This window comes from Callorhinus ursinus, unplaced genomic scaffold, assembly GCF_003265705.2.
Source record: "Callorhinus ursinus isolate GAN/ISIS: 27379988/994484 unplaced genomic scaffold, GSC_fseal_2.0 scaffold101, whole genome shotgun sequence".
Lineage (NCBI taxonomy): Eukaryota > Metazoa > Chordata > Mammalia > Carnivora > Otariidae > Callorhinus > Callorhinus ursinus.
In genome coordinates this window covers 1,241,312-1,267,882 of record NW_027397163.1, presented here as the reverse complement: position 1 = coordinate 1,267,882, position 26,571 = coordinate 1,241,312, and the positions used below count along the sequence as shown (strand labels likewise).

General features: G+C 39.3%; 3 protein-coding genes across 3 annotated transcripts in view; 1 reads left to right on the top strand and 2 right to left on the bottom strand.

The window, feature by feature from the left end:
- The window catches only part of LOC112806790 (uncharacterized), a 909,505-nt gene that overhangs the window by 161,288 nt on the left and 721,646 nt on the right, over nt 1–26,571 (top strand). The window lies entirely within an intron of this gene.
- Nucleotides 1–26,571, bottom strand: part of LOC112806785 (KRAB domain-containing protein 5-like) — a 441,696-nt gene that overhangs the window by 89,071 nt on the left and 326,054 nt on the right. The window lies entirely within an intron of this gene.
- The window catches only part of LOC112806561 (uncharacterized), a 116,095-nt gene continuing 92,195 nt past the window's right edge, over nt 2,672–26,571 (bottom strand). The window contains exon 5 of the transcript XR_012377036.1: nt 2,672–2,762. The gene's annotated coding sequence lies outside the window, so the exon portion shown is untranslated. The remainder of the gene's footprint in view (nt 2,763–26,571) is intronic.

The window sequence follows — 26,571 nt, the reverse complement described above, 5'->3', positions numbered from 1 at the left end:
TAAAGGTCCAGACTAATTTAGAACCTTTATTTGCAAAGACCAGGATCTCCAGTATACAAAGGTGAGAGCCTTCATTTTCCGGGGGAATCTGGCTGAGAGACCCTGAACAAAGTGAACAAAGTTAACATCAGCTGTAATGAGAAAAATTGCAATCATGGGCCTGAAGCACATAGGACTCATCACTGCTGCGATATTGTTTACTAAAAAAAAAACAAAAAAAAACAAATAGGATCCCAAATGTGAAAATATAGCAGTTATGAAATTTCAAGCCACAGATTGCTCCCATGTCCTGTAATCTTTATTTCAAAGTCTTTCTTTGAAGCAATCTAGACAGCAAGTTTCTTTTTCAGAACATTGACTTATCCTGGGCACAACAGCCACCTGGTTTGTTCATGTTCATCTAGTTTCCAAAGACTCAGACCACACCCAGACAGAACCTAAATATTATATATTCTCCCCCTTCACTGGGGTCCTGAAACCCAACACATCCCCAAGTGAGAATCTTGAGTATCAACACATCCTCTTGTTAATCTGTCATAGTGGGAATATTTTCAATAGTACCATGTCATGAATTCATGTTAGGAATTCTTCATGCTGCTTAAAAAGCCCAGTTGGAGAAAATGGAGAGACAGCCCCAGTGATGTAAGAGAGAAATATCCTAAAGAGTTCACGTTGACTATCATTAAAAGGATAAATAGTCCAAAACAAATTCGTTAGGAAGGACAAACAGAGGTAGAGAAGTGTACGTGCAAATTTTACACACATGGCATTTGGGTAAGAAATGGGGCACGGCCCTGAGCTAAGTCAAGACAAAACTTACCTGAGAAGCAGCCATTTCTTCCTCTCCCTCCTGCTCTTGATTGTTTTCTCGGGTGCGAGTGTATAGAGAAATCACACCTGTAAGCGTTTAAAGGCCTCAACACGGCCTCATTACCTGCTATCATCAGCTCAGAGGCAGAAGGATCTTGAAATGCACAAAAGGCCGACCTCTACTTTGTCACAGGAAAGATTCAGAAAAAAGGAGCTCCTATGTGGACACTTGTGTGTTTTTCTCCTTCCCGGTTTCAGATGTCCTCCCCTCCCACAGAAAACCACAAGTCCTGCCACAGCACGGGGAACGTGGGCTGCACTGACCTGCCCCTTCCAATCGCAGACCAAACAGTCTGTTATCTTCTCTTCACCAGAAAGCCGGACTCAGCTCTCACAAGTGTGTCTGCGAATCCTTGGGCTTCACCCTGGTCTACCCGAGAAGCACCTGAAGCACACGGTTAAAGCAGCACTGATGTCCTCACCCTGACCAATAGACAGACTCTGGCAGAGGGCCCAGGTGATGATGGTGGTTCTTAAAACTCGCCATGGGATCTTCTCTGTAAACCCCGGCTGATAAGCACTTAAGTGCTTTCAAGTTTTAATGTGCATAGAAATCATTTGGTGTTCCAGGTTCCATAGAAGAAATGGTGATTCTGAAGGTTTGGAATGGGGTCCGAGAATTGGCATCTATCACAAGTTCCTTGTTAGTGCTGATGCTGCTCCTGGAGACCCTCGTTTAGTGGCTACACTAGAGAATGCAGGCACAGCACACCTGAGCCCCCCACACCCACCATCTTACGTCAACACAAAAAACTCCTGGTGAGTTCCCAGGAAAGAGTTTACTATTTACTTTTCACTGTTGTGAGTTTACTGTCGGTTCCCAGCAAAGACCACCATCACCACCCTGAAGGACCACATGCTTATATAGCACCTTAAGGTTTACAGAAAGAAGGCTAGTGAATGCACTGATGTCTGAGCAAGTGTCTATTTGGAAAACAACGTGTATACACTGATTACTGCAATGTTGATTGAGCACTAATTTTGTGTTCACAAGGAAGTTATGGTGCACCGTGTTGGCAACTTCACATATATGATATTATTTCATCCCAATAATACCCTGCGAGCTGGGTAGGCACTAGGGGTCCTGTACTAACCATGAAGATGTAGATACTGGGCCCCACCTATCTGCCTCATCTTCTGTTTCCCTATTGATTAGAAAAAAGTGTTCGTATACTATAAGAGTGAAATACGGAAGAACAGAAAAATACAGAAAGGGTAAATTAGTAGTTCTGAGAGTTTTTGTTGTTGCGTTTACATTTTTTTAACAGGATAGAGAAATGTTTTTTGTTTTTTGTTTTTTAAGATTTTATTTATTTGAGAGAGAGAGAGAGAGCACAAGCAGGGGGAGCGGCAGGCAGAGGTAGAGGGAGACTCCCCCCTGGTTTTGAGTGATGGGATGTCTCAGGTCCGTGATGTTTCCTGTCTTTGTGCAATTCCATCTTTTTGCAACTTGAAACCCTTTACTTCTCTACCTCTGAGGTGTCCTGCTCAATGGGCTTCTTTTCATTGACTTGTTTTTCTTGTTCTACTGAAGGCTGGCTCTCTGAATATTCCTCATAGAATCTCCTATATCATAGAATCTCCTGTCAGTTCTCACTTCTTTCTCCTCAGGCTTTTTACATGCCCTGAACAATTTTCACCATGAAATAATGACCTAGAGCTTTTGAGACGGTTTGCGATGGGGGTGGATCAGCTTTGATGCCCAAGATCCTTTTGGAGTTGGCAGTTTCTGGATATCGAAGAGGACGACCGCCTGTCGTGCTTAGTGGATGGACATTGGATACTCGGGCTGCTCCGTGTAGACCGGGATTAAAGAAACTGCACATGTAGTCCAGACGGGGTCAGTGGCCCCAAAAAAGTGCAAAGTCCTGAAAAATGCAGAGTACTTGCCTCTGCCAGAACTTAAGAAACTCATTAGAGGATGAACGAGCGCATTACTGAATACCAAATACCAAATACAGGTGTTATAGGGAATAGCATAAATCATTCCATAACCTGCAATCAGTTCTTACCAACACTGTCTTTAATATCATATGACAAACTTGATTTATTAAAAAATAAAATTTTGGGGGCACCTGGGTGGCTCAGTCGTTAAGCGTCTGCCTTCAGCTCAGGTCATGGTCCCAGGGTCCTGGAATGAAGCCCCGCGTCGGGCTCCCTGCTCCGCGGGAAGCCTGCTTCTCCCTCCCCCACTCCCCCTGCTTGTGTTCCCTCTCTCGCCGTGTCTCTCTCTGTCAAATAAATAAAATCTTTAAAATAAAATAAAATAAAATTTTTAAAAATAGAATCAACCTAGATATCTAAAAACTGGAGGTCTGTCAAATAATATATACTACATGCATTGAACTGAAGGCCAGTTGTATATCGAATAATTGTTCTGGAGCATTCATTATAAATGAGAGAAAAATGCTTACAATTTAACTAGGAAACAACCTAGAACTTTGGCTTTGTGATCAGATGGACAGTTTCAAGTGTGGTTCCAACAGTTGTTACCAAAGCAACATTTCTTCTTGGGTAAATATTTCAAACACTTCTGAATGAGAAATAAATTATATTCTTTACTATTATATATGCATTATGACTCCGTCTCTACAGAAACATACACTCGGATTTTCTAGCTGTATAATGTTAAGTCTTCTATAAATATAGATGGAAATTTAGTTAAAAAGACGCATGCTATTTTATGTGCATGTTGTGTCATACAATGTGATGCAGCTTTTCTCAACATTTGTGTGATCTACTTTAGAGATTTTCTTTAAAAAGATTTATTTGAGAGAGAGACAGAGTGCAACGGACAGACCATGAGCGGGGGGAGGGGCAGAGGCAGAGGGAGAGCTACAAGCCGGCTCCCCATGAGCAGGGAGCCTGACGCAGGTCTTGCTCTGAGGACCCTGGGATCGTGACTTGAGTCAAAGGCAGACGCTTAACCAACGGAGCCACCCCGGCGCCCCTAGAGATGTTTTATTAGTAAAAATGGAATTAGGACATACCTTAAAATATCCATGTAAATATTTTCTTATTGATCACCTATGTCATTATTAATTTCCTCCATATAAAGAAAATGTGATTTCTGTTTCAGACAGATTTGTATAGATCGCATTGAGTTGTAGAATGTAAACTGTAATTACTGCTTCAAAGGTGAAGGAATTCAAAATTTTTATAGCTACTGGACAGGAGCTATTCCCCAAAGTTACACTTATATCCCATTTTATACATAGTGTATGTTCTTCCTCCTGGCCTCACCAACACTCCTTATTACCACTCATTTTAATCTTGTCTGTCATGAGGCTAAAAGTGATGTCCCTGTATTTATTTGTATTCTACTTACTAGCTGTGAAATTGGAGCAATTTTCATTATTGAATATTCAAGTTATTCTATCAATTAATTTTTCCTATACTTAGAAAAATAAGCTTTAAATTGCAGAGGTATTTTTTGTCTTTTAATCCTGTTTAATAATTAAAATATTTTCTCCACTAATTTTTATTTACTTATAATATCTAAGAAAATGTGTATGTTCTTTACTATATTGTTATATATCTACCATAATTCTAATTTTGTCTTTGGTTGAAGGCATGCACTAGTGCTTGCTTGAAAATGCTATATATTCCCATATATTTAGTCAAAATATTCTGAGATGATGTTTAACTCTTTTTAGAAATTATTTGTATTTTTTTCCATTTCAAATCGTTTATATTAAAGTTGTATGCAAATAAATCCATACCACTCACTAGACAGTCTATTCCGGAGAACATAGTAATTAACTGTATATTCCAAAGGTGCTTTTTCCTACTGACCTATGTCTGTTTCCAGACTGTCTTCAGATTCTCCAGCTTCAACATCAGCTCCTCCCTAGCCCTCTAGCCTGCTGGACTTCCTTGCAGACATCAGACTTGCCAGCTTTCACAAGTGGGTTAGCAAATTCATTAAAGAAGTCTTTCCCTCTCTCTATATATGGAGAGATACAAAGAGAAATAGAGATCTATTTCTACTTTATGATATGCCTATATCTATTTCTGTATCTCTAGGTCTATAGAAATATATTGAAGATACAAAAAGAGATACATAGATATCCATTCTATTGATACTGTTTCCTTGGAGAAACCCAGATTTTAGCATCGGTACATTTTCTTCATCCAACATCAAAGTGTGGAACATAACTCATACTAATGTGTAATTTGACAAAACATCCTTCCCATGTGCTTCTTTTAAACTGTTTTTGTATTATCACAAAATTTAAAACACAGGAGAAAGTTAAATCCTAAAATTCTCCTTGAACTCTTACACATATATGTGTGTTTAATAGTTCAACTTATGTAGTCTTGATATAATACTAGGTCTTCTTATACAGGCATTTCTTATTTGGGGTTCTTTTTAAACAGCTTTATTTGCATAGAATTTACATGCTGTATAATTTACCCATTTAAAATGTACAAATGGTAGGTTTTTAACTGATTCACAATAGGTGCAAGGAAACCATAGTCAATTTTACCTCGAATCACCTCTTAAAGAGACTTCATATTCTTTAACTGTCACCATCCCCATTGTCTTATCCCTGCGGCTAGGAAACCCCTAATCTGCTTATTTCACTTTTTATCAGTTTCATTGAGATATAATTAACATATAACATTATTTTAAGGTGCATTATGATTTATGTATATATTGCAAAACATAGTTATCACCTCAGAGTTACAAGTTTTCGTGTGATAAGAATTTTTAAGAGCTATTCTCTTAGCAACTTTCAAATGTATTGTTTTTTTGTTTTGTTTTGTTTTGTTTTTAAAGATTTTACTTATTTATTTGACAGAGAGAGAGAGAGAGAGCGAGAGCAGGAACACCAGCTGGGGGAGCGGGAGAGGGAGAAGCAGGCTTCCCGCTGAGCAGGGAGCCCGATGCGGGGCTCGATCCCAGGACCCTGGGATCATGACCTGAGCCGAAGGCAGACGCTTAACGACTGAGCCACCCAGGCGCCCTCAAATGTATTGTTAATTATATCTGGTATACATTGTACATACGTACCATATTATCTACTCATCTGACAATGAACAAGGTATTTCCATTATTTTGGCTATTATGAATAAGGTTGCATGTTTTTCACATATTTGTGAATTTTCTAGTTTTGAACTTATAACTGACATCTACTTTCATGCCATAGTGGTTGGAAAAGATTCTTGGTATGATTTCAATTGTAAATTTATTAAGACTTGTTTTGTGGCCCAGCATATACTCTATACTGGAGAATGCTCCATGTGCATGTGAGAAGAATGTGTTTTCAGATGTTGCTGGATGCGGTGTTAGACGTCTGTCTGCTTCATATCATTGAAGTCTGAGGTCCCCTTATTGATTTTCTGTCTGGATAATCTACCCATTATTGAAGGCACAGTATTGAAGTCCCCTTCTAATGTATTGTTGTCTCTTCCTCTGTTCTCGTCTGTTAATAGTTGCTAAATGTGTTAAGTGCTTTTATGTTGGGTGTGTGAATAATTATAAAAGTTATATCCATTTGTCAAATTGACCCTTTTATCTTTTTTAGGAAAAACAGGTTATATATATTTGAAAAAGTATAAAAGATTACTATAGATCAAACAAAATGTGTTAAAAGTGACTGCTATGTATTCAAATTCGAACGAAACAACACAACAATCCAATGCACAAAAAGATTATTATATAGCTCAAGGAGCAGAAAGCAATAAAAAGAAATGTCTTGTCAATACAGACACTACATGAACATACAAACCTAGAGCTTTAATGTAACACAAACAAATCATAAGTACATGTGTTAGCTACCTTTCTTCAATATTAAGGGAGTAAATATTTTATATTTAGTAAATGCATATATAATGTATACAACTGTTAGCCACATGTAAGCTATGCTAAAAACTTTGAATCAACCAGAATGTAAAGGTTTCTTATGGGAAGATGTACATTTCAGAAAAAACCCAGCTTCAACTAAATCCACTATCACAACTATGGCAAAAGTGACCCGTATAAAGCCTATCATTTACAACTGTATATAAAGAAATACTGCCCTGAAATAATATCAGAAATCTTACTGAAGGGCATTATGGTAACCTGCTTGAAAGCACAAGTAATTTATTTAGGGATTTTAAATAGCAGATAACAACAGGGGCACCTGGGTGGCTCAGTCAGTTAAGCATCTGCCTTTAGCTCAGGTCATGATCCCAGGGTCCTGTGATGGAGCCCTGCGTCGGGCGCCCCGCTCTGCGGGGAGCCTGCTTCTCCCTCTCCCTCTGCCTGCTGCTCCCCCTGCTTGTGCTAACTCTGTCAAATAAAAAAAAAAAAATCTTTAAATAGCAAACAATGTTAATTAAAGAACATGTGAAAAAAATATGCACTGTATAATACCAAGAGGTTAGACAACTGAATGCTGTGGAAAAGATTAGCCCTCTACAAGTTAGTTTTGATAAATTATTGGCTACTTGTTATAGCAAATTACCAAGATTTTCACTGCAACTGTATTTTTTCCATACACATCAAAATCTGAAAGCAATAGGTTTTCCTCAAATTGTTACTCAGTGTTTTTTTTTCCCCCAACCCTCAAAACACAGAAAAAGGATTTTGTAAATCAACTACTTGTTTGGGGGAATCCTAAGATATCAATGTTCACAAACCTTAAACAAGCTACAATTGAAGTATGTGGACAAACACCACCATTTATGGAAAAAGGTGTTGGTTTTGAAAGAGGTTAAGTACTACACGAGTTATATAATCATACTATTCCTGTCCTCCCAGAACCAAACTGGGGGAAATCTTTTTTGACATTCTGCCAAACACCACATAGTTAAAAACACTGCACAAAGTGAGCCCTTTATTTTAAATGACCTTTGCCGTGTTTTACTATACTCTCTGGCTTAAAGTTTATTTTGACTGGATGTAAGCACAGCTAACCTGCTTTCTTTTGGAATCCATTTGCATGGAATATATTTTTCCACACCTGTGCTTTCAGTCTACGTGTGTTCTTAAAGTTTCCTAAACCCAGGGCACCTAGGTGGCTTAGTCATTAATCGTCTGCCTTCGGCTCAGGTCATGGTCCCGGGGTCCTGGGATCGAGCCCCGCGTCGGGCTCCCTGCTCCAAGGGAAGCCTGCTTCTCCCTCTCCCACTCCCCCTGCTTGTGTTCCCTCTCTCGCTGTGTCTGTCTCTGTCAAAGAAATAAAATCTTTTAAAAAAACGTTTCTTAAACTCTTGAAGACTGTACATGGTTGGGTCTTGTATTTCTTTCCATTCAGGCGATCTGTCTTTGGATTGGAGAATTTAGTCCCTTTATATTTAAAGCAAGTATCCGTACAAGTATGGAGTTACGGTTGTCATTCTTTTCATTGTTTTCTGGCTGTTTAGAATTATTTGTCCCTTTCTTATTCATTTGCTCTCTATCTGTGATTTGATGATTTTCTGTAAGGGTATACTTAGGTTATTTTCTCTTTATCTTTTGTGTATCTACTACATTTTTTCATTTTGTGATTACCATGAGGCTTAAAGAAGACATCTAATAGCAGTCTAGTTTAACTTCTTACCAGCTTAAGTTTGCTACTAAAACACTTTCAGGACTCCGGTAATTCTCTAAAAATGTGGATGTAGGGGCGCCTGGGTGGCTCAGTCGGTTAAGCATCTGCCTTCGGCTCAGGTCATGAACTCAGGGTCCTGGGATCGAGCCCCACATCGGGCCCCCTGCTCAGCAGGGAGTCTGCTCCTCCCTCTCCTTCTGTGCTCTCCCTCCCTCTCTCTCTCTTTCAAATAAATAAAATCTTTAAAAAAATTAAATTAAATTAAAATAAAATAAAAATAAAAATGTGGATGTACAATTGTATGTCATTTTACGGAAGAGCTAGCTATGCTCTGATATCTATGAGGATTTCTTCATTTCAGCCCCATCAACTCATACTCTCTCACGATTACTATTATGAAGATGTATCAGTAGTTTGCTGGACTGCCATCCCACTTTCATTAAAGACCAATTAGTAAAACATTTAATTTGTAATATTCAGAATTTTTTTTAGTTTTAATAAGTGGAGAATGAAGTTCTGAACACCTACTTCATGGTGACCTATATCAATGTTATAACAAGAGGAATATTCATTTAGATTTTCCTCATATATTGTATGTTACATTGTCCTTCATCTTCCATGGAAAATTAGATATGCATGAATCCTACCTAAGAAAGAAATATACCTAATGCAACAATAATCACCTACATAGTTTCACACACCCACTAGGAATAAATGAATTTTCTGAGAGTTATGGGAGTAGAAAAAACATTAATAACTGCAAGTTACAAATCTCATATAGGGTCAATGGAAATAAAAACACATTGAAATTATACCTATCCAAAAATCCCTCCCTTCTATATTTTGAAGCATAGTAACACATTATCTGTGTATTATTACTTTTTTGATGTAATCTCTGAAGTGACTGATGTACTGCTTTATACTGTGAATTCTGTGATATTTATGGACATTTGAGGTTCAATGAAATATGTTTCTATGTATTTTTATCTTTCAAGTTACTTTTCTTCTCTGAACTCTCTGATGTTTTCTGAACTGTAAGAGAACATCTTTCCTCATTCGTTATGTTTGTACAGTTTTAACCAAGACTGCATTTTGGGATACCCAGTAAGGACTGAATTCCACTTAAAGGCTTGGCCACTTTCTTTACATGTTACAGTTTTGCTCCTGTATGATAATGATGATGTTGAGCAAGTTATGACTTCCAGCTAGAGGTTTGCCACATTCTTTTCCATTTGTAGTATTTCTCCTCAGTATGAACTCTGTGATGCTCCGTAAGGGTTAAGCAATCCAAAAGCTTTACCACATTTTTAACACTTATAAGCTTTCTCTCTTGTATGAATTCTGCAATGCTGGAAGCTTGAGCACTATGAAAGGGCTTGCCAAATTTTTATATTTGTAAAATCACCTCTACTGTACATTCTCTGATAAGGAATGAGGGTTTAGCATTGCTTAAAGGTCTTGTAAAAAAGGTCTTGTTAAAAAAAAAAAACAAACAACATTCTTTACATGTGTATAGTTACTCTCCAATATGAATTCTCTGATGTGGAGTCAGGGTTCACCAGTCCTTCCAAATTCTCTCACAGTCTTCAAATTTGTAAGGCTTGCTCCAGTATGACTTCTGTGATGTACGGTAAGGTACGACTGATGGATAAAGGCCTTGCCACATTCTTTACATTTATAACGTTTCTCTCCAGTATGAATTTCTTATGTTCAATAAGGTTTGAATGCTCTTTAAAGGCCTTGCCACATTCTTTACATTTATAAGATTTCTCTCTAGTATGAATTATGTGATTTTTGAGTAAGGGTTGAGCGCTGCTTAAAGGCCTTGCTGCATTCTTTACTTTTGTAAGGTTTCTCTCCACTACAGGTTGTCTTATGAATACATATTACTGAAGACTGACTAAACATGATCCCAGGCTTATTTTATCTCTATGGGTTTTTTTCCCACATGAATTCAATGATGATCACCAACACGGGAGGACTGGTTAAAATCTCTTTCACATTCATTAAATTTATAAGGATTCTCTCTCATATGCATACTGTTATATAGAAGGTTGGACCTTTGATAAAAGACTTCCCCACCCTTAATACATTGCAAATGGTTCTCTTGAAAATGATTCCTTAGATGTTTATTACCATTTGAACCTTGATGAAATTTTTTTCTCACATTCACTGCCTTGAGCAATTCTGTCTCCATTGAAAATGCTCTGGTAATTTTGGAGTGTTGAGTCCTCAGTGAAGGACCTCTCAAATGGATCCCATTTAGCAGTTGTTTCTTCGTTTTTATTTTTTGTTTTTTTATTTTTTTATTTTTTAAAGATTTTATTTATTTGACAGAGAGACACAGTGAGAGAGGGAACACAAGCAGGGGGAGTGGGAGAGGGAGAAGCAGGCTTCCTGCCGAGCAGGGAGCCCGACGTGGGGCTCGATCCCAGGACCCTGGGATCATGACCTGAGCCGAAGGCAGACGCTTAACGACTGAGCCACCCAGGTGCCCCAGTTTCTTCATTTTTCAATCTCTGAAGTTTAGAAATATTTGACTGAAAGGTCAATCCAATCCTATTTTCAAAATTGTTCAAATCATTATTTTCAGCATGTACTAGGTAACTTTCCAGGTTTTCCACATTCTCTATCCATAAATATGTACGTTTGAGTATTTGATTGGAGATTCTGCTTACAGAAACACCCTGCTTTGCAGAACTAGTGGACTTAAAAAGGAAGGTTTTACAAAATATTTTGTATCTTTCACCATTGTGGGCAGTGAGATTCTTATTATGGGCAGTAGTCTCAATTTGGATATATCCTTTATGATCATTATCCCAGTCTATCATTAAGTGTAACTTCTCAAGGACACTATGTTTATATCGACCCATTGACACATTTTGAAATGAAGCTTCTTTGCACAGCTCTGGCAGGAAGCTCAGGGTGCCATGTGAAGGTACAGCTGAAAGATATTGAATAACAGAAAAGTAACGTCATTCCACTTACAACTTTCAGATAAAATATACCGATGACGTCTAACATACAACCATAAAATCAACCAGAGAACATCAGCAAGATGGCTGAGAAGGAATCATCAGGACTTCATTCCTCCAGGAACACAGAAACTTGCACACAACATACTGACCACATAGCTTAATAGATAATTCTGTAGAATTGTCAGGGTGTAACACCAATCACTCTTCTCTACCTCAAATAATCATGAAAAGTAACATATGAGCCCAAAATCAGCAAAAGGAAGGAATTATTTTTAAAGACTTATTTGAGAGAGAGAGAGAGAGGAGAGCATGAGAGGGGAGGGCCAAAAGGAAGGGGCAAGTAGCTTCCCCACTAAGCAGGGAGCCTGCCACAGGATTCAGTGCCAGTACCCTGAGCCGGAGTCAAAGAGACTTAACTGCGCCATCTTGGTGCCCAGTGGAGAAAAGGAAATTTAAAAGAGAAATGAAAAAAATGATCCAGCAAAAATAGGAAAATAACAAGAGGAGGATTTGGTTTTCAGAAAAAACAGAAATCAAAATTGACAGACCTATAAATAAACCAAGAATGAAAGAGAAGACCAACTAAAATCGGAAGAAGTGAAACAGACACAGTATAACTGATACCATAGAAATACAAATAATTATGAGGCAATGATACATAATTATATGCCAAGAAATAGATACCAACAAATGGGTATAAATAGCAAAAAACATATAACCAACCTGGACTCCATAATGAAGAAATATTTTTAAAAACCTCCACTGATCTCCAACTACTTAGTAGATTGAACAAGTAATTTAAGGGGCGCCTGGGTGGTTCAGTCGTTAAGCGTCTGCCTTTGGCTCAGGTCATGATCCCAGGGTCCTGGGATCGAGCCCCATATTGGGCTCCCCGCTCGGCAGGAAGCCTGCTTCTCCCTCTCCCACTCCCCCTGCTTGTGTTCCCTCTCTCGCTGTCAAATAAATAACATCTTAAAAAAAGAAAGAAAAATTAATTTAAAAAAATGCCCAACAAAGAAAAGTCCTGTGCCAGAGGAGTTCACTGGATTATTCCTACATATATATAGTGAGAAACTGCTTCAAATCTCCTCCAACATTTCCAAGGAATTAAGACAAGGGAAACGGTAACTCTCTCTGTGACACCAGCATTAACATGTTGTCAAAGCCAAAGGGCAGATGCTACAAGTAAAGGCTACAAACTACTACTTGTGAGGAAGATTCATGCAAAATTGACAATAAAATAAAGCAAACTGAATCAAAAGCACACATTACCATTTTACAACATAATCAAGTGGGAATTTTTCCTAGAATTCAAGGCTGTTTCAACATATGGAATACTATCAATTTGAGACAGCACATTAGTATCAAAAATGGCATGATTAGGAGCACCTGGGTGGCTCAGTTGGTTAAGCATCTGACTCTTGATTTCAGCTCAAGTCATGATCTCGGGGTCGTGGGATGGAGCCCACGTTGGGCTCCATGCTCAGCGGGGAGTCTGAGATTTTCTCTCTCTCCCACTGCCCCCCCCCCGTTTGGGAACTCTCTCTCTCTCTCTAAAGTAAATAAATAAATGTTTTTAAAATGGCATGATTGGGACACCTAGGTGGCTCAGTCAGTGAAGCGTCTGCCTTCCAGATCATGACCTGAGCCAAAGGCAGACGCTTCACTGACGAAGCCAACTAGGTACCCCTCAACTTCTTCTTTCTTAACATTACACCACAGGGAAATAGAAAAAGGAGAAACTTAGCTGAAAATCCCTAGAAGGGAATACCAAAGAGAAATCAGAAATAAAATATGCACCAGAATAAACAATAACATTGAAAGCAAGGCCCAGTTTTACAAAGCAACAAACAAAACTGGCAATGGTTTAATGACATTACCCAAGAAAAAAAGAGAGAAGACTCAAAAACCAAAATGAGATATGGAAAAGAAAATGATACAACACATAACCACAGAAATGTATACTGTGATAACAGATTACTATAAACAACTATATACTAACAATTTAGAAAAATTAGGGGAAAAAAAGATAATTCCTACAAATGCAGAAGTTACCAAGTTTGAAATATAAACCTTGAACCTAAGAAATAGCAGGTCTTCTTAGACCAATTACAAAAATAAGAGTTGAATTTGGAATAAAGATCCTCCCAGTATAAAAAAGCCCAAGACTACATGCCTTCATTGGTCAATTTGAACATATACTCAAAATAATAATAATAATAATAATAATTAATAAAAGTAATAATGACAAATATGAGAAATAGCAGAATAGAGGGAAAATCATTCTACGAGGCCAGCATTATCCTAGTACCAAAGCAGGATAAAGACAATACAAGAACAAAAATGTCTCTTTTGTCCAATATAAGTATTGTTACTCTGGCTTTCTTTTGACATCCATTTTCATCCCCTCTCTTTCAATCGGCAGGTTTCTTTAGGTTTAAAGTTAGTCTCTCATAGGGCTGCCTGAGTGGCTCAGTCAGTTCAGCATCTAACTTCGGCTCAAGCCATGATCTTGGGATCCTGGGATTGAGCCGTGTCGGGCTCCCCATTCAGCGTGGAGTCTGCTTGTCCCTCTCCCTCAGCCCCTCATTCTGCATATGCTCTAATAAATAAAATAAATCTTAAAAATAAAATAAAAATGAGGCTTCTGTATGCAGCATATAGATGGGTCTGTGTTTTTTAACCCATTCAGACAGCCTATGTGTCTTGATCGAATGAAAATGTACTATATACTCCAAAGTAGTTATTGAGAGATACGTATTTATTGCCATTTTATTCCTTGTTTTGTCACCGTTTCTGGAGATTTTCTCTGATGCTTTCTCATCCATATCACTTTTGCTGTCTTATCTGCACTCAAAATTCTGCTTTAACGTTCCTTATAGGGCTGGTTCATTGATCAAGCTAATTCTACCCCTCCATGGTGAATTTGATCAGCCACTCTTCTGTGCCACCTTTTCTTTTTCCTTCTTCCCACCACCATGTCAAACATATTCTTGGAAAGAGCTCCCTCTTTGACAAGTAATGCAGGTACAATCTGCTTCTGGTTGCAATGCTGGATTTCTTAGCTTGGACTCCAGTCAATCCATAGCCTTCAAAAATATCAAGTTTTTCCGGGCGCCTGGGTGGCTCAGTCGTTGGGCGTCTGCCTTCAGCTGAGGTCATGGTCCCAGGGTCCTGGGATCGAGCCCCAATCGGGCTCCCTGCTCGGCGGAGAGCCTGCTTCTCCCTCTCACATCCCCCCTGCTTGTGTTCCCTCTCTGTGTCTCTCTCTGTCAAATAAATAAATAAAATCTTTAAAAAAACAAAACAAAACAAAAATATCAAGTTTTCCCTGTACCTCACTAGTTCCCACTGTTTCACGGTACAGGAGCTCTTCTGTTTTTAACTTAGTCTTCCTCCTAAAATTTGACTTTGCCTAATATGAGCATGGACATAAAAATCCATTGCACTTTCCAGTATTCCCCAAAGAATCCACTTATAGAGAGAAGCCTGAGCGAACCATGTGGCCATTATTACATACCCTTTAATGGTGAGAGATTAGAGAGAGCACTCTGCAGGGGAAACAAGTTAAGAAGCTCTCACAGAAATTACTGTTCTTCATGTGTCTTCTGGGCTGCTCAGCCTGTGAGGACTCCAGCATTCACTTCTGAATGCTGGGTTCCTGCTGGGAACTCTTACCTCTCTGCCATGTCTTCCCCTTTCTCTAGTGTTGTGTTACAGATTAATTTGCTTTCCTAAGTTTACATCTTACTATGAATACATAGGATTACCTTGATGTGCAGGGTAGGTTAGCTTGCGTTTACATGCAGCTTCTTAAAAAGTAGTTTAAGTGATACATGCTTGGGTATATCTGTATCTAGTTTTCTTTCTTTTCTATTAAAGTATACTCGACGTTCAATGTTACATTAGTTCAGGTGTACCACATAGTCATTTGACAACTCTCTAAGTTCTGCTACGCTCACAAGTGTAGCTACCATCTGTCACCATAGGACATTGTTCCCATACCACTGACTTTATTTGCTATGCTGTATCCATTATCCCCACGACATATTAGTTCCCTTACTAGAAGGTGGTACTTCCCATTCCCCTTTACCCATTTTGCCCATCCTCCCTCCCCATTCCACTCTGGTAGACAGCAGTTTGTTGTTTGTATTTATGGGTCTGTTTTTGCTTTTTTTTTTTTTTTTGGTGTTATTCTCTCCCATTTGAGACAACGTGAATAGACCTAGAAAGGTATTGTGCTAAGTGAGATGAGTTGGACAGAGAAAGACATATACCATATGATTTCACTTTTAGGTACAACCTAAAAAACAAAACAAATGAACAAACAAAAGCACAAAAAGACCCATAAGTATCTACTTTGTTTTGAATAAGATCCATGGATAGTGTCAAGAACTCCAAAAATTCCAAGATTCCACACATTCTATAATGTAACAAGTTGGCTTATAACAATTTTCCAATGCTCGTTGGAGACAGAGGACTCTCAGATCAAAGTCCGAAGGATCTTGTAGCTCATGACACAGCAAACACCATAAGCTTCTTCATCACACTAATTTCACTTGCCAGCTCCTCACCCCAAATCATACAGGTAGATGCTGCACATGCAGTTTGTATTCCATCTTTGAAATCCTGTGCATAGGAAACCCCAATATCTTAAAGGAAAGTCTATCTACCTGAACTTTTTTTTTTTAAAGATTTTATTTATTTGGGCGCCTGGGTGGCTCAGTTGGTTAAGCGACTGCCTTTGGCTCAGGTCATGATCCCGGAGTCCCGGGATCGAGTCCCACATCAGGCTCCCTGCTCAGCAAGGAGCCTGCTTCTCCCTCTGACCCACCCCCCTCTCATGCACTCTCTCTCTCTCATTCTTGCTCTCTCAAATAAATAAATCTTTAAAAAAAAGATTTTATTTATTCATTTGCGAGAGAGACAGAGAGAGCACAAGCAGGGGGAGAGGGAGAAGCAGACTCCCTGCTGAGCAGGGAGCCCGATGCGGGACTCGATCCCAGGACCCTGGGATCATGACCTGAGCCGAAGGCAGACGCTTAACCATCTGAGCCACCCAGGCGCCCCTCTACTTGAACTTTTGCCATGGAATGAGATATCTCTATTTTCCTGTACAGTAAACAAATCTGTGCTCTATCCAAGAGCAAGATACTATCACTATATTCCAAAGCTTTCTTATACACAAACATCAATGGAAAGACAAGAAGAAAAACTTACAGTGCCTCCATCCATAAAACATGGAGAAACATAAACCCATAGAGAATCGTCTCCCAACAATATCCACCGCTCAGTTTGACCCCGGCCTGGCTCCTGCCTAATTTTCCCATGCGTATACCACCTCGTCAAATACTCCTTAATCTGACACAGGATCTGGGAGAAAATCTATTCAATTTACATCATGCACTGTTAAAGACTATGATCCACAGGACCCAATACAGAAGAATCGCATGAGCTGTAACATTCGCTTCTCAATGTCCCTATAGGTCTTGCATGTGAACAGGTAAGGAAATCCCAATACTTACAAAAATCTACCTTAAATTTCTGTAGTGAGCTTTCTAAGGGAGAGGGGTGAAGAAACAACTGTGCAAAAGCATACAATTTACATGTATCTGAAAAGATGAGAGGATTTTATATCTCTTACCCAGGAAGAGTAAGCCCTGGATATAGTGGAATCATGGCACATTACAGTAAAAAGAGTGAGGATTGGGAATCACCCATGAATTAGGGCAGAGGTGTTCAGGAGCCGTCAATGGGGAATATTAACAAAAACAATGCAGACATAAAAGATTCAGGAGATGGGGTGCCTAGGTGGCTCAGCCGTTAAGTGTCTGCCTTTGGCTCAGGTCATGATCCCAGGGTCCTGGGATCGAGCCCCACATCGGGCTCCCTGCTCAGCGGGAAGCCTGCTTCTCTCTCTCCCACTCCCCCTGCTTGTGTTCCTGCTCTCGCTGTCTCTCTGTCAAATAAATAAAATCTTAAAAAAAAAAAAAAAAGATGCAGGAGATTGAATCAAATGAAACAGAAGTGCCACAATGACAAAAATACTTTGGGTGGCTCTGAACTTAGGTGAAGATCTGGAAGAAATGCTGATCATATGAATACACTTGACCTACTGCTTATGCCTCTACTGGATGAAAATCAAGGAACCACTGGTATAGACCATGAGCTCACAACATGATTTCAAGGAATAGTAACAGTGCTGGATATAGCAAATGTATAATTTCCTTCTGATATCCACAATAGTATCCAAAATAGGTTTTCCTTCATGATGTTTTGCTGCCTGTTTGGCAGTGACATATGGAGGAAAATGAAAAGCTCATGTACTTGGAAACTTTTACTTTAGCTCCTTCCAAGCAGCGTACATATGGCTAATCCTAATAGTCTAGAAGACACCCAAGACCCACATTGCACTACAGTGGACACATCCCTGGTCACTCTGTAAAGATACCGAAGAAGTCTACATCCGAGATCATGACAGAAATCTCTTCACCCAAAAGCTGTCACTCTTGGTGGGACTCCTTTAGAGACAATGACCAATGAGTTGACTATACTCATGTTTGGCAGTAAAATCTGTAGAACTTAACCTATGCCCAGTGAAGTAAAGAGAGAGAGGGATAATGGTAAAAACAGCTATCAGTTTGCCAAGATTCTAGCTACAGTCTATGACAAGTAGATTATTGCTATTGCCAAGCCCTTAGAATGCATTCTGCTATGGGAATAGAGGAATAATCATTCATAGAGCAGATGGATGGCTCAGTTGGTAGTGCATGTGACTCCAAGTTTTAAGGTTAAGCCCCATGTTGATTACAGAGATTACTTAAAAACAAAATCTTAAACAACAAAAACCTCAGTCACTACACAAACCCCAGAAGACGTTGTTTAATACATTTCTGAACAAAACTAAGATACTTAATGATGTTATTAGAAAAACATAAAGGATTGTATTTCTGTGGTCTTGGTATAAGAGAATATTTCTAAAAGTGGCAAAAAGACCCTACCATGGGATGCCTGGGTGGCTCAGTCAGTTAAGTGTCTACCTTCAGCTCAGGTCATGATCCTAGGGCCTTGGGATCCAGTCCCGAATCGGGATCCTTGCCCCACAGGGAGCCTGCTTCTCCCTCTGCCTGCCACTCCCCCTGCTTGTTCTCTCTCTCTCTCCCTCGACAAATAAATATTTTTTTTAAAAAAGAATTTATCATTTAGAGAAAGAGCATGCGAGAGCATAGCAGGGGAGGGCCAGAGGGATGGGGAGAGAGAGAATCCTTAGCAGACTCTGCTGAGCATTGAGCCCAACGTGGGGCTCTTCCCAAGACCCTGAGATCATGATCTGAGTCAAAATGAAGAGAGAGATGCTTAACTGACTAAGCCACCCAGGCACACCTCTCTATCTTACCTTAATGTAAATAATGATTCCCTAAACACTTACTTCACCATGATTTATGTCACTCTTATACGTCAACCACAAATGGCATCTCCATAAAAAAAAACCAAAAAACAAAACAAGCAAAAAAAACCAAATGGCATCTCCATGTGGACTTTCCTCATACACTGCACACCATAGCCTCCTTAATCTTCCATGCAAAGTGGCATGAATGAATTCCCCATCATACAAGAGCCCCTCATGTCTCTGAGACAGCAACGACCAAACCACTTTGCATGCATACAAGCAATAAAGGCACAGCATGAGATTATTTAAGAGTAAAATAGTATTTGCCATGTAAAAAATCTCAAATATGGTTAAAAGAAAAAGAAGAGACACACTATTATCCCTCCCCAGACATCCATCCTCCCTCGATCCTTTCAGGCATATTAACAAATGCAGTTGAGGGGCGCCTGGGTGGCTCAGTCATTAAGTGTCTGCCTTCGGCTCAGGTCATGGTCCCAGGGTCCTGGGATCGAGCCCCGCATCAGGCTCCCTGCTCGGCGGGAAGCCTGCTTCTCCCTCTCCCACTCCCCCTGCTTGTGTTCCCTCTCTCACTGTGTCTTTCTCTGTCAAAAAAATAAAAACTTAAAAAAAAAAAAAAAAAGAAAAAAACAAATGCAGTTGACAAATGAATAACATGGGTCTGAGGGGCGCCTGGGTGGCTCAGATGGTTAAGCGTCTGCCTTCCGCTCAGGTCATGATCCCAGGGTCCTGGGATCGAGAGCCGCATTGGGCTCCCTGCCCCTTGGGAGCCTGCTTCTCCCTCTGCCTCTATCGCTCTGTCTCTCATGAATAAATAAATAAAATCTTAAAAAAAAAACAAAAACATGGCCTGGGTCCACTTATATATAGATTTTTTGGTTGTTGTTGACACATACTGTGCAGTATTGTAAAAATGTTTTCTGTTTGGGGCGCCTGGGTGGCTCAGTCGGTTAAGCGGCTGCCTTCGGCTCAGGTCATGATCCCAGGGTCCTGGGATCGAGCCCCGCATCGGGCTCCCTGCTCGGCGGGAAGCCTGCTTCTCCCTCTCCCACTCCCCCTGCTTGTGTTCCCTCTCTCGCTGTGTCTCTCTGTCAAATAAAAAAAAAAAAGTTTTATGTTTATGATTTCCTTAATATTGACTCTTCTTAAGCTTACTTTATTATAACAATACCGTATAAAATACAGATAACATGCTAAGAATGGGATATTGACTGTTTATGTTCTAGGTAAGGCTTCTGGTCAACAATAGGCTATTTTCATGGAAAAGCAGGTATGATTTTACTTCTGGGGACCCAAAAGTGAAAAGCAGATTTTCAACTGTGGGAGAGTTGACACCCCTAATATCTGCATTGTCCAAAGCTAAAATGTAATTGATTTAAGTGAATATTGGACTTTTCTCCATAATAAATTTATGGAGAATTTAGAATCATGTCTGGAAAATGAGACTGACTTATTGCGTTCTGCTGTGAATTCTGATTTTATATAAATTTCATTCCATTACGTAGTTTGCCAATTGTTCACGTCTTTAATGTTTTTAGCCTTCATGAAGACTTTTTTTCTGAAGTGTATATTAAAAACATAAGTTTTTCATCAATCATTACACTTCTGGCATTTCTATCCTGTATGCTTTCTGTGAGGTTGAGGAAGAGTAAGTTCCATGTGAAGACTTTGCCAACATTCTTGACATTTGTACAGTATCTCCACAGGATGTATTATCTCATGCTGAAGAGTTCTGATTATGAAATAAAAGCTTTGCCACATTTTTTATATTTGTAGGGTTTCTGTCATCATGCACTCTCTGATGTTTAGAAAGTTGTAGTGCTGCTTAAAGGCTTTGCCTTTTTTTTTTACTTTTTTTAAAGATTTTATTTATTTACTTGAGAGAGAGAATGAGATAGAGAGAGAGAGAGCATGAGAGGGGGGAGGGTCAGAGGGTGAAGCGGACTCCCCGCTGAGCAGGGAGCTGGATGCTGGACTCGATCCCGGGACTCCAGGATCATGACCTGAGCTGAAGACAGTCGCCCAACCAACTTTTTGTCAGCCTTCTTACCAGTATGTATTACCTTATGTTGATAAATTTTGAGTGGGAGTCAAAGGCTTTGCCACATTGTTTACATTTGTAAGATTTCTTTCCAGTATGAAATCTCTGCTGTTGACCAAGTTTTGAAGACCAGTTAAAAGGTTTGCCAGAGTTACTACACTTGGAAATCTCCTCTCCAGTAAGGATACAATGATGTACAATAAGATTAGAGTTTTCATAAAAGACTTTCCCACATGTATTACTCTTATACTAGTTCTCTGGAAATTGAGTTCCCTGAGGCTTATAGGATTTGACCCTTGATAAATGTCTTTCCAAGATTCATTCCATTGATACATTCCGTCTCCATTATAAACAGCTCAGTAATTATGGAAGCTAGAAAGGCCTACAGTGAGGACTCCAAGTGCAGAACACATAACATAAAAAAACTTGCTCCAGGGCGCCGGGGTGGCTCAGTTGGTTAAGTGACTGCCTTCGGCTCAGGTCATGATCCTGGAGTCCCGGCATCGAGTCCCACATCGGGCTCCCTGCTCGGCGGGGAGTCTGCTTCTCCCTCTGACCCTCCCCCCTCTCATGTGCTCTCTCTCTCTCAAATAAATAAATAAATCTTAAAAAAAAAAACTTGCTCCAAGTTATGTATTATGGATAACTATTAAACAGTGATGTTTCCATAAAGACCTGCCCCCGTGTTTATCAAAATTAGAGACATTGGAAAAGGAAAGATTATGTGTTGATTGAAGGATAATGAACCTTCTGAAAAGGACTTCTCAAATCAATCACATTTAGAATTTTTATCTTCCTTTTTCAATGTCTAACTTTCAGAGGCGTTTCTGTGCATGACTGATCCAAACTTACATTTGAAATGGTTTGAATGATTATTTTCAGCATGGACTAGGGGGATTTTCCAGAATTTACAAACGCCCTTTCAGAGAATATGTATATGTATAAAAATGGATTTGGGTCTTTGGGTCAAAGACATTGTTCTGCAAATATAACTGACTTAAGGTGGGGTTTTCTCCCCCACCCCCCACTGAATGTTTTATACCCTTGATCTCTTCTGGCAGGAGGGATTTCATTATGGGTAATTGTCCCAGTTTGGTTTTATCCATCATAACATCCTTTCTGCCCTTCCCTTCCCCCATCACATTCATAGTCATTCATAAGTATAAATACTCAGGGCCACAACTTCCATATCTTCCCATATCACAATCTTCTTTGCCTGTCTTTGCTAACAGGCCTAGGGTATTATGGAAAGACACAATTAAAAGATACAAAATAAGTTATCCCACTCACTATGCTCACATGCATATACACTAAAATGCTAATGTGCCCCATTAATACCTATCATAGGGCATCAGCAATGGAGGAATTGGAAGCACTTGGACTTTGCTCTGCCATGGAGACAAAAATGGACCAAATTACCTTTTAGAGTGCTCCAGAAGCCAGATAGGAGAACACAGCACACCCAGCAAGTACAAATGCAGAAGAGCCACATCAGAGAGACAAGGGAAGTTTTTGACACTTGCCCACTGCAGCAGCTCACCCTCCCTGACACTCCACAACAACACTGTGAGAAAACTCTTACAAATGAGGGACCTGTGTGTTCAATGATCAGACTTCTTTGCAGCTGCCTGAGGAACTTGTTTCTGTTGTTAATGACATGGAAAAAAGAGGGAATGAGAGTACCCTTTGGAAGCAGTGTGGTAGCTACTCAGACAAAAGGTGAGTATTTGTTCAAACAATGGACAGCTAATAGAGTGGAAGGGAAACAGAGAGAGGAAGGTATCATGGGCTGTAAAGAAGTAACTGCACTTTTGTAACCTGGGAAATTACAAAAATTTAGACATGACAAATGCCCAGAATGTATGTGACAGAAGCCGTAAGTACTATTACCTGTGTTCTTTTCTACAAAGCAAGTCCATAAAACTGGCCCAGAGGCTTTTTTTTTTAATTCCGAAATGTCAATAAAAGATCACAAGCAAACAAAAGAAATAGAAAAATGTGTTTCAATCACAAGAACATAATAAATCCTACAAACTGACCCTCAATTAACAAAGCACTCTTACCTGCACGACAAAGAATTAATCATCATAAACGCGTGCATGGAGAAAGGAAGAGAAAACAGATATGTAACTAAATGATATCAGAAAACTGGGCATGACCAAAATGTAAACCCAAAGAGGCAAAGTATAACAATCAACCAACCACGAATTGGGAGCTGAAGAATTCAATGACTGAATTTAAAAACACACCAGTGGGTCACCCATAGACTTGCTCAAGCAGAAGAAAGAATCAGACAATCTAAAGACCCCTTGTTTTAAACTGTCTACTAAGAAGATGAAAGAAAAATGTGGAAAAGGACATGGTCTGGGGACTCATGGGAGACCAATAAGTGGACCGATACGTGCACTAAGGGGACCCCATAAGGAGAGGAGAGTGAAGGGGGCAGAGAGTTGACGTGAAGAACTAAAGGCTTCTACTTCACACATACGTGGAAAGAAGAGACAAATTCAACAATCTCAGTAAATCCATAGTAGGATAAACGTCCAGACATGAACACCGTGACACATTATAATTAACCTATCAAAAATCAGAGGTGAGGGGCACCTCGGTGGCTCAGTTGGTTAAGTGTCTGCCTTCGGCTCAGGTCATGATCCTGGGATCAAGCCCCACATAAGGCTCCCTGCTCAGCGGGGAGCCTGTTTCTCCCTCTTGCTTGCCTGCCCCATCCCTGTTTGTGTCCACGCTCTCTCTCTGTCAAGTAAATAAATAAAATCTTTAAAAATCAGAGGTGAAAAGAGAACTTTGAAATGGCATGACAAAAGCAACTCCTCTTCTACAAGAGAGCCCGTATAAGATTATTACTGGAATGCTCAGTAGACCTTATAGGAAGAAGGGGATAAAATCATGTATTCAAGTACATGCAAGTTCAAGTACTGAGAGATTAAACAATCTACACTAAGAATAAGCTACCTGGCAGAACTGTTTTCCACGAATGTAGAAATGAAGACTAAGCCAAGTAAAAGACCCTCCGATTTACCAGCAGACCTGCCCTCAAGAAATGTGAAAGGAAGTTGTTCTAGTTGAAATAAAAGGATTCTGAAGAGTATCTGAAACCACATGACAGCATACAACTCCTGCTAATATAAATATTTGCACAATTCTAGAAACCTGTAGTGCTGTAATGAGGTAGCACAAGTCACTTGTATTTCTGCTATAGAATTTTTTTTAAACAAAAGCATAAAAATCATAAATAGACGTAATAAACTGTACAACATAAAAGATAGAACTTGCGATAGTGGTAACATAAAGTAGGTTCAGGGGTGGAGAGCACTAAGTAGAAAACTTTCCTATAAAACTGACAATATCAGGGCGCCTGGGTGGCTCAGTTGGTTGAGCGACTGCCTTCGGCTCAGGTCATGATCCTGGAGTCCCGGGATCGAGTCCCGCATCGGGCTCCCTGCTCGGCAGGGAGTCTGCTTCTCCCTCTGACCCTCTTCCCTCTCGTACTCTCTATCTCTCATTCTCTCTCTCTCAAATAAAAAAAAAAAAAAAAAAACTGACAATATCAGTTTAAAATGGTTTGTTATACATTTAAGATGTTCTAAGGAATCTCTAAGGTAACCAGAATGAAAATACATACAGATGACAGAAAAGTTAATGAGAATGGTGTCAAAGCATATCATGGGTGTAAGACCACAATTCAGATAAAATATAATACCGATACAAGATACAGAGGTATAGAAAATTTAAAAATTACTTTCGATTCACCAAAAGTGCTTCTCATGCAAAGAGAATATAAATTCAACAATGAATAGATGTTGAAATTAATGCTAGCAACTCACCTAGACATTGTAGAACATTCACAACCACTAACTAAGGAAAGAAATACACAAGACGAGTTACAAACTGTGTACGGGTGATATTTATACAGACACATACATAATGTTATTGGCAAAGGGCATAAATCTGATTCATATTTGAGGTCGCATATTGTTCAAAACTGTACTGTGTTGAAAATTGTCACCCTATAACAAAATACATAGGTAAAAACAAAACCACAACTGACTAATTTTGTGGAAAGTCCCATACAAAAGGAAGCACATTATTATGGAATTGCAAAACCAGAATAAGCCAAAATTTAACTGAAACAATTCCACATAATAAAAGGAAACCTTCTATAAAACTATAACTGTAAGCTCTGTGTATCCATGAAAAACAGGCATTTTCCATTTTGGCATATGTTCATTGACAGTAAAACTGTAAGGCATATTCATTAAAATCAACCATGAAGAGGTGTAATGAAAAATTTTATGAATAAGGACTTAAGAAACATCAAAAAATGTATTCTGTTATTGATCTATTCCTCTTTTTACACAGAATTCAAGGGTATAATCCATTCTTTAGAACGAAGCAGAGAAGCAAAAAACTTTCCTTTCTAAATAAACAAATGCCATCAAAGTTGTAAAGTATGCTGACAATCATTTTATAAAAATAAATATTGGGGATTAAAACCAGATACATTCTGAGGAAAGTAGTAAAAAAAAAACCTTATGATTAATTTTTCCTGAAGTAAAATTCCATTTATGAACACAACATTTTTTCAAATTGGGAATTTTACTATCTACATCACTTCTTATAAAGCACATGCCCATGTCATATCAGAACTTTTGATCTAATAAATAAGAGATGAGTCTTACAGACAACTAATAAGAAAGTGAAAACATATGACAAAGTCACAGGAACCTCATATTATATGAGACAAAATTATAAAATGATGCAATTATTAATAAGCTAAGAATTGAGACTTTATTGTAGGCTGTGGGTTCTAAAAGTTCTAAATCCCCAGGGCACCTGGGTGGCTCAGTCGTTAAGCGTCTGCCTTCGGCTCAGGTCGTGATCCCAGGGTCCTGGGATCGAGCCCCGCATCGGGCTCCCTGCTCGGCGGGAAGCCTGCTTCTCCCTCTCCCTCTCCCCCTGCTTGTGTTCCCTCTCTCGCTGTGTCTCTGTCAAATAAATAAAATCTTTAAAAAGAAAAAAAAAGACATCCCTTTTAAAAAATAAAATAAAATAAAATAAAAGTTCTAAATCCCCTATAACATTAATTTTTGTACTAAATCTAGGAAACAAATAGAGACATTACATTATTTCACCACCAAGGAATGGAAAATATGGAGGGAAAATTTCTTCTAGTTAATGCAAAGGAAATGAATGTTTGAGGTGAAATAAAGGATTTTCTTTTCTCAATTTAGGGAAGTGTTTTGTTACCTGATGAAATTACTGAGTCTCAATTTTGTACGTTTAAGATTAAAGCCTCCATAACATTGGAAAGCATAAACCAGAAAACATGTGGCATCTGTCTCCAGTGTTCCGGGGGTTTCTGCACCAATCCCCAGTATGCCCACCACAACTCTGGCTCACTTTCTCACACGAAGCAAAACAGAACTTAGAAGAGGCTTAGCACAGAGACCCTCAGAAATAGGGAGATTTCCCAGGGCCCTCAAAGCAATGGAAAATCTCTCAGATTATGGAGGCTCTCCCACTCCAAGGCGAGTCTCCAGGCCCTCACTGTGGATGTGATGGACCATCACTAGAGCTGAAGCAGAACCCTTAGAGAATATAAAAGCATGATAATGTTGGCTAGCAGATGTCCCTCTGTGAGAGACAGAGACATAAAACTGGGCTTCTCCAACTGACTTTCACTCAAGCAGAGCGACTGGAACCACATTTTAAGGTCTACCTTCCTCCTTCAGA